We start from the raw sequence: 14,023 nt of genomic DNA on the forward strand, positions 1-14,023 counted from the left end.
TTGTTTTATCATTTTTAATGTGTTCGTGCAGCTTCTTTATCTTCCTTACTTCGCTACATGCGAGAGTTCGACCAAGCTGCGGCAACGAAAGGCAGCGGTTAGAGCAAGAAACGCTCCTGAAATACCTGCGGCTGATCATCCAATCGGTCACAGCTTGGAGCAACGTAAATTCCAACGAAGAATCGCCCATGGTGTGGTACAGAGCAGATAAGGCACAATGAAGAGGCAAAAACTCACAGAATGTCTTCATCCCACATCAGTTGGAAATCGGAAGGGTGCATGAAGGAGTATATGCTCACATTTTAGCATTCACACTGACTGATAAATTTAGCCAAACCTAACGCCATAGGTCACCGAACTTTAAAAATCCATATTCATAAAATACGCAATAAAGCTTGAAAGGTAATTAGGCCATGCCAGGTGATATTTCCAAAGGTTGACTGTAATATTCGCAATTGAAGAAGCTAAATAATGCTGAAGTTTCTGTATTGGCTACATTTAAGTTTCAAATCACTCTTTAATGCTTTATCCAAACGAACGAATAATAAAATAACGTGTTTTCTTCATGGTGCCTACAAATGCGGGGGTATACGCCCTACCTAAACTCCACATGCGTAACAAAGCTCATTCATGTAAAGGGGTACTTGAAGCCAACCCTGTGTACTATCGAATATCATTCTTCAATTCATTCATTCATTGACTTATTGATACAAATGGGCTGGCTACCACACTTTGCATTGCCATGTAAGCAGCTTTTGAATCACCCTGGTATGTTTCTGTAGACGAAAAGAATAGTTACCTAGGCAGAAAGGTAGCCGTGATGAATTTGCAGCTCTAAGACGTTTTCCTGATCGATTTACCTGTGCAGTTTTCAACGATAAAACACCGCACGAGCTTCATCAAACATTTGAAAAGGGTCCGATAAAGTTTGGCGCACATTATAGCATTTTGTGACAATGTCTACATCTCTTGGCGGCTCCAAACACCAGCAGGAACACTTGCTTTGATAGCCACGTTGCAGAATACTGCTTTAAGGGCAGCGAAAGTCGGATATTTAGGTTAGTGCCGCTGTTCGTCAATACGGCAACAGCAATTTGTAAGCTTTGTGCTCGCTCCTCGCCTGGGAGTTCCTGATTACTGAGGTAGCGGTAGCAGTGGGGGACAGTTAGGAAGCTGGAGTGGTAACGCTGGCCTAAGACACCTACAACACACGCTATTGTTCAGGCATAAGGTACTGCCTAGAAGTGAATCTATTCTGCAAGCCACACCAGAATAACGGCAGCTCTGCAATATTTACGCGTCACTATTTGTGCCAACTACATTGTGATGGCGACAAACAAGACGAACGGACCGCTTGAGAGTACGAGCACGATAAAGAGAAGGCAAAGGCATTCTTTTGTGCCGCCTTGCCTTCTGAACGTCCTTTTTGTATGGTCTTCCCTTACCGCTACTACTGATTCGCCCATGCTAAAAACTCTTCAACTTGCTCGTTCCTGATCATGTGTAATGTGTTCATTTGATTTGGGTACCTGATCTCAAAGGTTTGTTTTTTGATGAAACTGCCGATTCACTCACAAAGACACCTTCTTCAGCGCTGCTCTTCCTGTTCTACCAGTGACAGCACAGATCACGGCGGCTAGATTTCGGATGCGATCAATTAGAATAGCCTTATGAAACCGAGATCTGACTGCTTCTCCAGATTATAAGCACCTGGAATTTCCCTCGCGTAGCGAATCCTGTCACCCAAAGATACTTCTAGGTCTCTCTCATCAAATTACGTTGCCGCGTTCTCTCCCTGAATTTATAACTACACAGGTCGGGTTTGGTTCCTTTCCCCTTCTGTTCGTTTTGTAATGAGGATGAGACGATACATAACTTCTTCCATCTTATCGCCGCTTTACAGCGGCAAGAAAAAGATTGTTGAAAATATCTTTTCGAAGAATTCGCCTGAACTTGGTAGAACCTGCTACGCCAGGAAATCTGCACGGCAGGAAACAACTAAAATGATGTCGTTTGGTTTGATCCGTGGGAGGGAAGTCACTACGATACTTGATGCTATGCTGCCACATCACAACGATGATTAACACGAACAAGCCGCACAATTCACTGAGCGCGCTGAGGAAGTAGGACTGCTCGGGCACCTGAGGGCAACTACACACCAAGAACGTGACGGCCGACGATACAATCTCCACCACCAATTTGTCGCATATAAATCCGGGGAACGGGTCTGGGTTTGGTATCCGGTATGACGTCGAGGCCTCTCTGAGAAACGTCTACGCCGGTACTTCGGGCCGTACAAGGTTCTCCGCCGTATTAGAGACGTGAATTACGAGGTCGTGGGTGACGGTTCATGCTGCTGCAAACGCCGTCAACAAACAGGTGTATGAGGTAGTCCCCGTGGTGCGCATGAAGCCGTATTTTTTTGAATGATGTGGACACCAGCAAGCTGTTTATTGAGTCCAACGACTACTATTTGATGAGTATCGGAACGAAGCTCGACCGGGAAGTAGGGTAATGCGTGTCCCTATTTGTGCTAACTATACCCTGCCGGCGGCAAAGAAGACGACTGGGCCGCTCGAGAGTACGAGCACGATAAAGAGAAGGCAAAGACGGTCTTTTTTGATGCCCTGCTTCCTGAACGTCCTTCTTGAGTACAATGCGGTAAGCGACTTGTCGCAATAAAGCAGCTGTGCTTTGTGAGCTGCGACACTGTGTACCCCTGCGGTATGCGTACAAAACGCCTATAAACACACGAATGTTGTCAAAAATACTTGCAGCGAGCCGTTGTATATTTCTCCATCCTTGCAAACAAGGTCGACTGTCGACCAAACGTATGGGGCAATTTGGAGTTTGCACTGATTATAGCAAGGGGCTGCAAATCACATGAATGAAGCACAACTCCGATAACGGGGAGAGATTTATTTGAACGTGAAATACAGAACAAATGTTTCTTGTTCGGTGTTGTCAGACTCAGTGTTGTAGGCCTTTAGATAACAGCTGATTTTGGTGCAGTGGTGCGCAACTTTTACTCTGCAGGTACTCTGCTTCCTAGGTTACCCACTTTCAAAGTGGGCCGCCATCTATGGCCGACTTTATTAGGAATAGTTTCAATATGATCTCTGGCTACAGCATCCATCGCTGAGCCCTGATCAACGCTGCTGGCACTGTGAGACCCCACTCTGCCAAAACTAAGGCCTTGGCACGACTGAAACTCGTTCACCTTTCATCGAAGCTTGCTCCTCTAGTACTGCTGCCGGGAAAATTACGAAGATGATGGCCCCAAGCTGCAGGAGCTCCGCAATCTTCAAGAGGCATATATACATGTTTATTCAGCCAAAAGTGCTCTTTGTGAGCATACTTAGGGTTCCAACCCCACCAGACAATGTCCGTATTGCAAGTTACATTCCGAACGATAGGTCATTCAGCGTGAATAAGATAAGAAGTGAGTTAATGGCGTTATCGAAGTGTTCTATAGCGGGTGAAAGTGATTTGTCTTCTTGACCAAGAAAAATGGCAGCTAGCGGTTTTGTCTCGATTATGTTTCCTTGAACTCCCAAAGACGTGTACTGAAGACACTGCCGACTGTCCTCACGAAGCACCTAGGCTCAAGCGAATTTATATAGAAAAACTTGTTCCCAGGAAAAACAGCGTTTATGATACTGGGCAGCATTTATCAATCCTATGTTATTTCTTTTGTACTATGTAAAACGTTTCAACACTTAATGTACTCTAATTGATGGCTATAAATGGACATTCTGCCTCGGTTTACTTGCCGATATTGTGTTTTTCCTAGTGCTGAAGTGTCCTCGCACTGCTAATTGACCTTTATAGTTAATGTGGCGCCAACTTAGATTCACGAAACGCAATTGCTGCAAACGAAATATGAATGTGTTTGGTTACCTTCTTACTGCTTCCCGTGTCCAACATTTACTTGAGAAGGTTCGCACCGTCAAGAACTTCCCTGTGTTGTGTTGGGCTAAACATACGCAAAATTAACTTGTCTTTATTTTCGACCCTTCATGCATGATTCTGCCATTACTATCCTATTTATCAACCTTCTATAAGGACGTGTCCTTCTCACGGAGCCACCAACAACCCACTACACGGCCCGTACTGACTTGCGGACCTCTCCCCCTACATTAACCGATTTGGACCCAACCGCGCCTATGAAATTTCGCACGAACGCCGTGGACAAGGCATAGACGCTGCCTTCGCCATACACCAGCCAGGCCAGACTCATGGCCGGACCCGCTTATATCTTAGCATCGTCTTTAGATAGTGGTTTGCTAACCGACTGTATCTTTCTAGAATTTGGTAAGGCTTCCGATAAGGTGTCCCATCAATTACTACATCTTAAAATTAGTTCCCTGACTATTGGCCCAAATTTTTTCAAATATATTGAATGTTTCTTGACTAATGGCTCTCATTTTATATCAGCTAACGACTAGTTATCAACACCATGTGCCCTACCATCTGGTATTCTCCAATATTCTGTTTTCGTTCCTTTACTTTTTCTAATTTATATTAATGACCTCCCGATTGGAATTAGCTCTGCGCTTAAGATTTTTGCTGATGACTGTGTTCTTTTTTGCGCAGTAAATGAACCTAACGATAGTTGCGCCCTTCTGTATGATCTTGACGACGTATTTGATTGGTGTGAGTGATGGTACATGGTTCTTAACCCGTCTAAGTGTAAAGTTATGTCCATCTAACGCCAATGTAATACGTCTAAAACCTTTGAATAAAATATTAACGGAGTTTCACTAGAGAGTCTCCTATCTTATAAATATCTTGTTTTTCACATTACTAACAACCTATCCTGGGGGATGCAAATCGAATATGTCAATGACAATGCGGACCGCGCCCTTGGCTACATGCGCAGAAACTTTTCTCAGGCTCCATCCCATTTGAAGTTACTTTTGTATCAAACACTAATACAGCCTAAACTAGAATATGCATTATCCATGTGGAACCCCGTACAACTCACTTCAATCGACGCTATAGGATCTATTCAGAATCGCTCTGTTGGCTTCATCCTTTCGAATTATTCTCACACAGCTAGTGTTTCTGTGATGAAATCAAAACTTCATCTAACTAATCTTGCAGTTCGTAGAAAAATTGCACGCCTTAGTCTTTTCCACAGCATTTTCTTTCAAAACCAGACCCCAAAACAGAAATTCTTTTCTTTAATCTAATCATATATATCCGCATAAAGTTGCCATCCCTAGCTGCAAAACAAGTGTACTTATTAATTCTTTCTTACCTAACACTAGCGCAGAGTGGAACCACCTTCAGTCCCTTATTGCCTGCATTGAAGACACGCCATCCTTCAAGACAGCCATCACCATGCGTATAATTGAATAGCCATCTGCATTATGATTTTTCGCTTTCTGCTGTACGTTTTTTGTTTAGTTTTATTTTTCCACCCACCACCTTTTTAACGCCCTTGTTGGCCCTGAGGGTATTGCAATAAAAAATAATAAATAAATAGAAAGTAACGAATATGCCAGTCGCGTTTTTTTCATTATGAAGATACTTCCTCGATCAAAGCGAGGGTGTTTAGAGTTGGCCTGGACTGTCCCAAAATACCGCCGGTACTAGTATGTTTGCTTATTCTCAGTCATTACTGAGCACAATTCCATCTGATGGCTGTCTTCCCTTATGGTCCTTAAACGACCACCTTGGTCTCATGGCTCTCCGCCGGCAAGAGCCTTTCTCAGGTAATGTAGAATTGTGGCGCCTTAGACTAAGGCGTTGACGGTCTCTCTCGCCATGCGGTGTACCCTCTTGCCCCCCTGACCACAAGATGAATTTTTGTGAACTTGCTTCTTGAATATGCTGGATATGGAAGCCCAACAACGTCGTGGTCATCCGTCGTAATCAGGAAAATATATTCAACTAAGGAAGCCTATATTTACGTATTATTTCTTGCTACTAAAACGCTGTATAAACATGGTGTCTTGAAGGCTGTTTGGTACTTGGAAGCATAGGGGCGTACGGTGTGTCTCAATTCGAAGTGTATTTACACAATACACCAGGAAATGCAATACAAATAAACCGCGGGAGATGAAACAGACTGCACCGCCCGCATGAATGGAAAGGAAGCTAAGAAGACGGAGAAAAAGTTGAAGAAACGTGTGTGCGGAGAGAAAACTTAGTGGCAGGCAACTGCCATCACCAAAAAGTTATGTATTGTCATTAGTTGATAATCTCGTGTAGAACAGTTACATCCGTCAAATGAAATTTTTATTCAGTGACGTTAAATGCACATGTAGCTGTTTCTGTCGTTCAGCTATCACTCTCTTCGGAGTATTCTGGGTAGTCTGACCCAGAGCCACAGAAGAATTCACAGCCTTTTTCTTTAGTAAAGAGGTTGCAACTGTCGTTCTTTGCTGTCATGGAAACGCATTGTTTTGTTGAATTGTTGTAACTATAGACCTTCAATCCGCCTTCGGGGTCCTTCGTCGGCGGTTGACATTGGCACGCTGAAATAACGACAAAGAAATGTGATTGAATAAAAGTGTTTGTGTCACGCTATTTTTACAGTTGGCAATGACAGCTACTGAATCATTCGATAGCAATTCGCCTTAAAGGCGTAATGACATATAGTTCTCCAACTATTCTCACTTGTTGTTAACGTGAGTGGAGGGATAATATTGTTGCAAAAGCAAAACACTAGGCTCGGAAATGCACAATATAACTCGAATGCTCAAATTAAATCGCTCCGTCCAATAGCATATCACCAAAAGCGACCGTAATTTCTGCATGAACTGTGTGTCGTTATAAAGTGGGGAGTGACTGCTACATCTACTGCTTTAAAACAGTCAGTAAGCACATTGGACAACAGGTCCCGCATGCTGTTGCACCTACTGGCGTAGCAAGGGTGGCCCCGTTGAATTTCGCCCTCAATGTATATACTCGCGCAATAAGAGCATCAAAATAAGTAAGCGTCTGCTGAAACTATCTCGGGCGCCCACCCACATGCAAAAACTAAACAACACATGGCAAACATGACGCATTTCCTCATTTTTAAGTTACTTGAGATAATTGCATTCCGTAAAAGCACGGATGCAAAAGAAACGAACATAACGAGGGAGTACGCCTAGCGTTCAAAGTTAAGCTCGTCTCTAGCAACTTCATCATCCTTTCTGTTTTCCATCTGGCGACCTAGCGCATTCCACAGCGGTAATTTTAGCTAACGTAAGAAAACTTCAGTAAAATGGACCGAATATCTACATGTTCCTGGGTTATTTGCTTCAAACTTATTGCGATGTGTGAAAACTGCTAGGTGATATGCTGGCCGCACTGTGCACATTCGTTACAAGGAGCTTTTGCCGTTCGACTCGAATCTAACAAAGGTGTATAAGAGGGCTATTTCACCCATGATTAATGATGTGGCCTTGGTGAGATCTTGCTTTCACAAGATGCGGGAAAGGTTTTAGCATCACGTCGCGCGGCTGCGCCCAGCCGGCTATACTTCCTCTGTCACAGTCGCTGTAGCTGCAACCCTGTTCTATAAATTTAAGGGAAGTGCCAACGAAGCAGCTAGTGAAAGAAAAAAGCGACATATTGCAACTCAAAAGCGAGAAGTGGCTAATCTCCTCAAAAAATAGTGTAACTGCTACAAGGCACTGATCGCTTTTTCTGCTCCACGGAAGCAGGCTCACTCTCTGCTCAATCATTTCAGTGCCGCAGAAGCCATGCCTAGATTGGTAAAAGTCCGCATTGACTCATTGTGATTTACTGGGTTAGCGGGTCTACGATGTTAACTTTGTTGAGGTGTGAGTGTGGGAATCTAATCGACGTTTGAATATGTGTTGAAGCAATCAAGCGGGATGCAACGAACTGCATGGTGGTTATTGCCTATATGAAGTCACATTCTTTTTGTACTCTGCTCAATTCAATAATGAGTCGAGAATAAATTACCAAAATCGGAAGTACTTACATTGATGTTGCAATATTTACCTTTTAATAGGAAAGCTGTAGAAAATCCTAATAACATCTAATTCCACACCTTGTAACTTCCTACTTTTTACATAATCGTGTTTTTTTCCGTAAGCCGGAAAAATGTGCAAAAGAAGGCAGGTGACATCTTTTTGTGAACAGCGATGTTATAGGTCTCTAGCATGCCAAGTATGAAGGAAGAGCGCATTCAGCTTGGTTTGCCTATAAGTTCGCAATAACTTGCGAAACTTTCACCCTAGCATAAATATTGTGCCTCGAGTTCAATACACAGATCCTTGTAATAAAATCAAGCGACTTGGGCAACAAGACATAGGCACACCAATTCACTCCCACTCCATTTGACCATGGGGGCACCACTACAATGGGGCAGTATGCACGATTATCGGATGAAACTGTACTGCTGGTTTAACTGTACGATAACTTAAGCAGGTGAGCGTTGTAATGCGTGAATGGATGTGATACACTTTAGTTCGCTTTTATTGCGTAGAGAAAAGTAGGCAGCAAACTATCGTGTATGGCACGCGAGCGCAGATGATGACATTGCTGCGGCACGCATGACCCAATTGCAATGTTTTTGCTTGTTTCACAAAGGCGGAGCTTGGCAACAAATTTGTTCATACAAGCAGGAGTAGTAGTGTTTGAGAGTGTTACCCGAACAATATTTGGTAACATTTTTCAAACGCAAACTGGCGCTCACCAGGAGGTTTACGGTCTGCAAGTACGCCACGTGTTACATAACGTGTGCACATGGATATTGCACCGGTTGTTTTTGCGAACACAGCGGATATTGCCTAAAAATAACCTTTTATGAATAAGACATTCAGTGGCGGTTTATTGGTAACTGCGAGAGAAATGCGTTAGCATTAATGAATGCTATCTGCATGGCACAGCAAATCATGGACACACGAAGAAACGAAGACAAGCACTTGTCCTCGTCTTCGTTTCTTCTTATGTCCCTCTTTTGCTGCGCTATACAGCTGCCATTCTTTGACGGCCAACCAGTAAGTCCATATCGCCACGTTTGTCGGTTAGGATTACGTCACACTTCTTTGAGGTCCCGCACACATGATATAAACCGCCTTCACACATGGCACGGTGATGTCTAGGACCTGCTTCTTCAAATATATATAAGTATATAAAGAGCAGATTGGGTGAGGGAACAAACGCGAGTTAATGACAGCTTAGTTGAAATCAAGAAAAAGAAATGGCCATGGGCAGGACATGTAACGAGGAGGGAAGATAACCGATGGTCATTAAGGGTTGCGCACTGGATCCCAAGGGAAGGGAAGCGTAGCAGGGGGCGGCAGAAAGTTAGGTGGGTGGATGAGATTAAGACGTTTGCAGGGACAACATGGCCACAATTAGTACATCACCGGGGTAGTTGGAGAAGTATGGGAGAGGCCTTTGCCCTGCAGTGGGCCTAATCAGGCTGATAATGTTGATTATATATATATATATATATATATATATATATATATATATATATATATATATATATATATATATATATATATATACCGGATTCTCTAAGACCTTCACTTTATATATTTATTCGAAGAAGCAAGCCATACAGAGACCATTGCAAGAATAAAAATAGTTCCGCCACATAATGGGCTTCTTATGTTAACGCAAGCTTAGGTTATGAACGGAGGCTTTGTGTGCACACTGTATGGTCTCTCTTTCCCTCTGTATAACGTTCGGGCCTTTAAATTCCAAAATAAAGCAATAGGTGGTAAAAACATTCACATGGTTCAGCAAAATGTGAAGCTTCTGTGGATACTTGACAAGCTTGGGATGCATAGGCATCCGTCTTAGTGTCTTGACTCGATCATTTCTTCCTGAAACGACCGATCTCAAGGATCCGTCAGAAATTTTATTCTGCACAATGAAGTATAAAACGCCGTCCACACAGTGCTCTACAGTATAAGTTTTTGAATATGATTCAGTACCTGCCGATGTAGAATCCGCTGGAGTATAGCGAGCTCATGGTCCGAGGAGGCAAGTAACTCTGCCCAGAGCACACGTTCCCTCTCGCGGCTTCAACCTGAGCTCGCGGTGATTCTCGCGTGCGTTCTGCTAAACGGAGCGCCAAGCTCGCTTCTCTCTAGCTGTTGGCGCGTGACCCTACGGCACCCACCTGCTTTATTTATTTTCCGTTTATGTTGCCTGACTCATTTATACAGGTGCTTTGGCGCACTGTGGGAGATTTTCGCGTTGCTCGAGCAAATGTTTTAGTCACAGATGTCATCCGCGAGATGTAAAACCACAACATGTTTCATGTCATGTCGCTTGGGGCCCGGTCACTTTGCTCAAGAAAGGTAAAAAAAAACGCATGGAAGCTTTTGAATAAAATGTCTGCAGTTATCGGAGTGTAAATTCGTGCAGTGCTTTGCAATGGGATCACAGGCCGAGACCTGTGCTGGGCACTTGCCTGTTCTGGATGCCTGAAACTGGTGAGAGGTCATTAAAATTGGCGTCTTGTTTTCCCATGTCCATGCCAAGGATCATAGTGGGAATATATTTTATACAGCTATGGCAGGTGTTGCACACCGTACTTTTATGAAAGACACTAAGGTACATGCTTGGCACAACTGTCTTCACTAGAAACCACCACTTCGCCCTTTCTTAACTTATTGGAATGTATTTTATGCGAAGCTGTAAGTGCGACAAGAAGCGCTGAAAAACGTTAAGGGCTGATTTGTAAGGTTTCCTACAACTACGTAACTACGTAGTAACTACGAACTACGAATGACGCGTAACTAGGAATGACGCTGGTTATATTTGTGAAAAAGTGCAAAATTTTAGGTGATACACAAGCAAATTTTGAAGTTTGTGCTGTTCAAGAAACACAAAAACGAGGAATTGAGCTATCTGGGCGTATTAAAAAATAAACAACTGTGCCTAACAGACACGAAAAAATGATGGACTTTGTTGTTATCCATTTCCTTCTTTGATGAGTCCTTTCGGCGCATTATAACTGTATTTCTGTACGTGCTAATGTGGGGTTATATAGAACAATGAATGATACCAAAATGAAACTTGGCGAACATTGGGGAAAATGTTATATGTCCGATATTCTGGCTAAATATAATGTGTGAAGGTACCTGTGTGCCGTTGTATTGTTGCTGAAGAATTGCTCAAAAGTGACCCAGTCGCTTGCGGCTTACATTATTAAGTATCTAGCCTAATTACAGGCCACCTCGAAACTCACGCAGCAGCTAGAAGGAACGACCTTTGCTGAAAACTGGGCTCTGATGCTCTGAGGTACCAGAATACTGCTGACGCTATTTTTGGGCATGAAAATAGCCATTGGCTGCGAAGACTAGGAGCGTGTAAAGAAGCTGGATGCGACAATAGGATGACGCGGAAATTTTATGTATATTTTTTCTGTACTTTCTTATGCGCTCTTACTCTCTTTTCACATCAGCAAAATGAGAAAACTCTTGCAATTGTCCTTGCGAAAGAAAGGCAGAAATATAGAAGGGTTGTGTTAGCGCAGCTCCAACATTGTTATGACAAAGTGCTCATTGTCGAGTGGAAATATTGAAAAGACAGCCGGCTTTGGCATTATAGTGAAAATTTTGATGCTCGGTGCAGGATGCAGCACGTAATATATTCAGGCTTAAGACTCATGTATTGCTATGGAGACATCGCGACACCTTGTATTATTAAAACTAACCTTACGAACTGATTTTAAGAACACTTTTGTGAATATGACACAATTTCTTCTTCAAGAAATTGAGCGTTGATGCGGCAGCAACCTTTGAGCCGTGATTAGAAGTACAAAATAAAAACGCTGCATTGTAGTACGCATAGCCTGTCGCACTGCCATGCTCACGCTGGAACATTCCGAAAATTATATTCTGCGTTTTCCATGCCAAAAGAACGATTTGATTTTTTTAAGCAGGTCGTAGCGTTGGACTCCGGAATAACGCCCAGCACCTGGTCCTCGTTAAAGTGAGCTGAATCATACTACACGGCAGTTTTTAGAGCGCAGCTAGGCACGATCCCTGTGGCGAGCGTCGGCGTCGTGCGTCGTAACCGAGCGAACGAGCACAGCGAAACGTTGAGAGCGAACGCGGAGACCCGGCGGGCGATAAAACATGGCGAGAGCGAAGATAGCGCGATAAGGAGGGTATTGCAAAAGCGTGAGACGAAAAGCGTAGTGTAGTGAAAGAGAGATAATGGCGACGATGGCTACGAGATGGAGCCAGATTGGCGCGCGTCGGTAGGGTGGCTCGATGCGCTCGCTCGCCTCTACTCGGTTCGGAGGGGTGCGCTCATCGAGGCACACTACGAGTCGTCTGTTCGCCAAAGCACTGCATGAGCGGAGGTCTGTCTGCGGCGGCTGCTATGAACCGCTCCCCAGTGTCAGGCGCGCACTGCCTCTCGCGGTCTCCCGAATGGCAAGGTAGTCGCGCCACCCATCGCTTCGTTTGCAACGTGCCGCAAGAGACAGATTGTACGAGCCAGCCAATATCGCGAAATGAAAACACGTATAGAGCTCCGCTTAAATGTCGCAATAGAGATCATCATAATTGTCGTTGAATTTGGTCCATTTCGCGATGACCGAAGTGCAGCAGGGACCAACGGGATTTCATTTAACGACCTCGTGCTTAGCAGCATCCCACAATCTTTAGTCATTAGGATATTAACACATATTTCATTACAGTTGATGTAGGTATACTTTAGGTTAGATTTATTTTCGGTACTGCGGAATTCACCGAAAGAGGAAGAAAATTCATTGCCGCGAACAACTCACCATCTGGAAAACGGCAGGGCCCTTTTGTTGGATCACAATCTTAAAGTGAAACAGAAACGTATTAGATGCGCAGTTTCATTCACTCAATTTTCAGAGAGTTTTTTTAACACGAAGGTACAAGTTATAGGTATGCTGTCTTGCAGGCAACGTTTTCTATTAGAATCAACAAGCCTTAAGAATTATTTTCTGTTTCCCGTCGCCTACCCGGAGATAGAAACAATAATGTTTTCTGCATTAATTGACACAATGGTTGCGAATGAATAGATATCTAGTGCTTTGCTCGGTATGCTTGCAAAGCCACTTTTTAAGTGGTCTCGTCTATTTCGAATGCAGAAAGAATATTATTCTACACAGATTATAACTCGCTTTGGGGTTCGCTGGTGCGACGTTTCTCAGAAATCAGGAACATGACTATGCACTAAAATATTTTTCGTTATGGTTATTTTTTTCTGCGTTATGTTGTTATGAATCGGCAAGTTGGCTGCTCGCATTTGTTGCTGATTAACCTTCGCCACTCTCAAAGTGCAAGCGTTTTCATACAGCTATAGCCACATAATCGACAGAAAACGCAAGTACATGGGCCCGCACTTTGCAGCGCCAGTTTCAGTTGCTTGCGCGTCTTCGTGTCTTAGGCCAGTATAATGTTAGAAATTCTTTTTGCGCCATACTATTCCACTGTTATCGTACATAATTCTCAGCCAGTCTATTTCGGTAGTAGCGGCGGCGGAGGACCTACCTGAAGAATAACGAATCGTCAAACAGAAGTGAATTTGAATGATATGGTTACGTTGCCCCCGCCTTGCGACTTCCGGCTAAATCTACTGGCTTTTGAAGAACACCGTGCCAAATAACCTGCGAAATAATTCCTTTCGATCCTAAGTGCAAACTGTGGTCTGCTAATAAAAGAGTTAGCCTTTTGTGAAAGACCCAGTGGATATCGGGCTATGATGATGTTAAATACGTTCTTAGTGTAGAAAAACATTGACAAATAGTATGGACATTGGGGACTTACTTATATTAAAGGCCACTTCATTGGAGAAAACCATGCCCACTAGGAGGACACTCAGCACTACTGCCAAGAGTGCAAACAGATAGGAGCGCTGCATCTTCACGGAAACGTGTGCTTGAGACGAGATGTGTAGCGACTCTTTGACAATCGGTTTATATAGCCTGATCTTGCAAAAAAAAAAGGCAAACATTTCTACAAACAGAATGAAGAAAAATAAAGAACGTAATTGTTGAACTTGCTTGATTAATGTCCCATCTCCGGTACTCTTCCAGACATCAATTCCTGGC

General features: G+C 43.5%; 1 long non-coding RNA gene across 1 annotated transcript; it reads right to left on the bottom strand.

The window, feature by feature from the left end:
- Positions 1–6,224: 6,224 nt before the first annotated feature.
- LOC129380260 (uncharacterized) lies at positions 6,225–13,872 on the bottom strand. The gene is made up of 3 exons (XR_011890421.1): positions 13,740–13,872; positions 12,728–12,766; positions 6,225–6,485 (listed from the first exon to the last, which is right to left on the bottom strand). It is a non-coding gene; the product is annotated as an uncharacterized lncRNA (long non-coding RNA).
- Between the last annotated feature and the right edge of the window lie 151 nt (positions 13,873–14,023).

Source organism: Dermacentor andersoni, chromosome 10, assembly GCF_023375885.2.
Source record: "Dermacentor andersoni chromosome 10, qqDerAnde1_hic_scaffold, whole genome shotgun sequence".
In the NCBI taxonomy this organism is placed as follows: Eukaryota; Metazoa; Arthropoda; class Arachnida; order Ixodida; family Ixodidae; genus Dermacentor; species Dermacentor andersoni.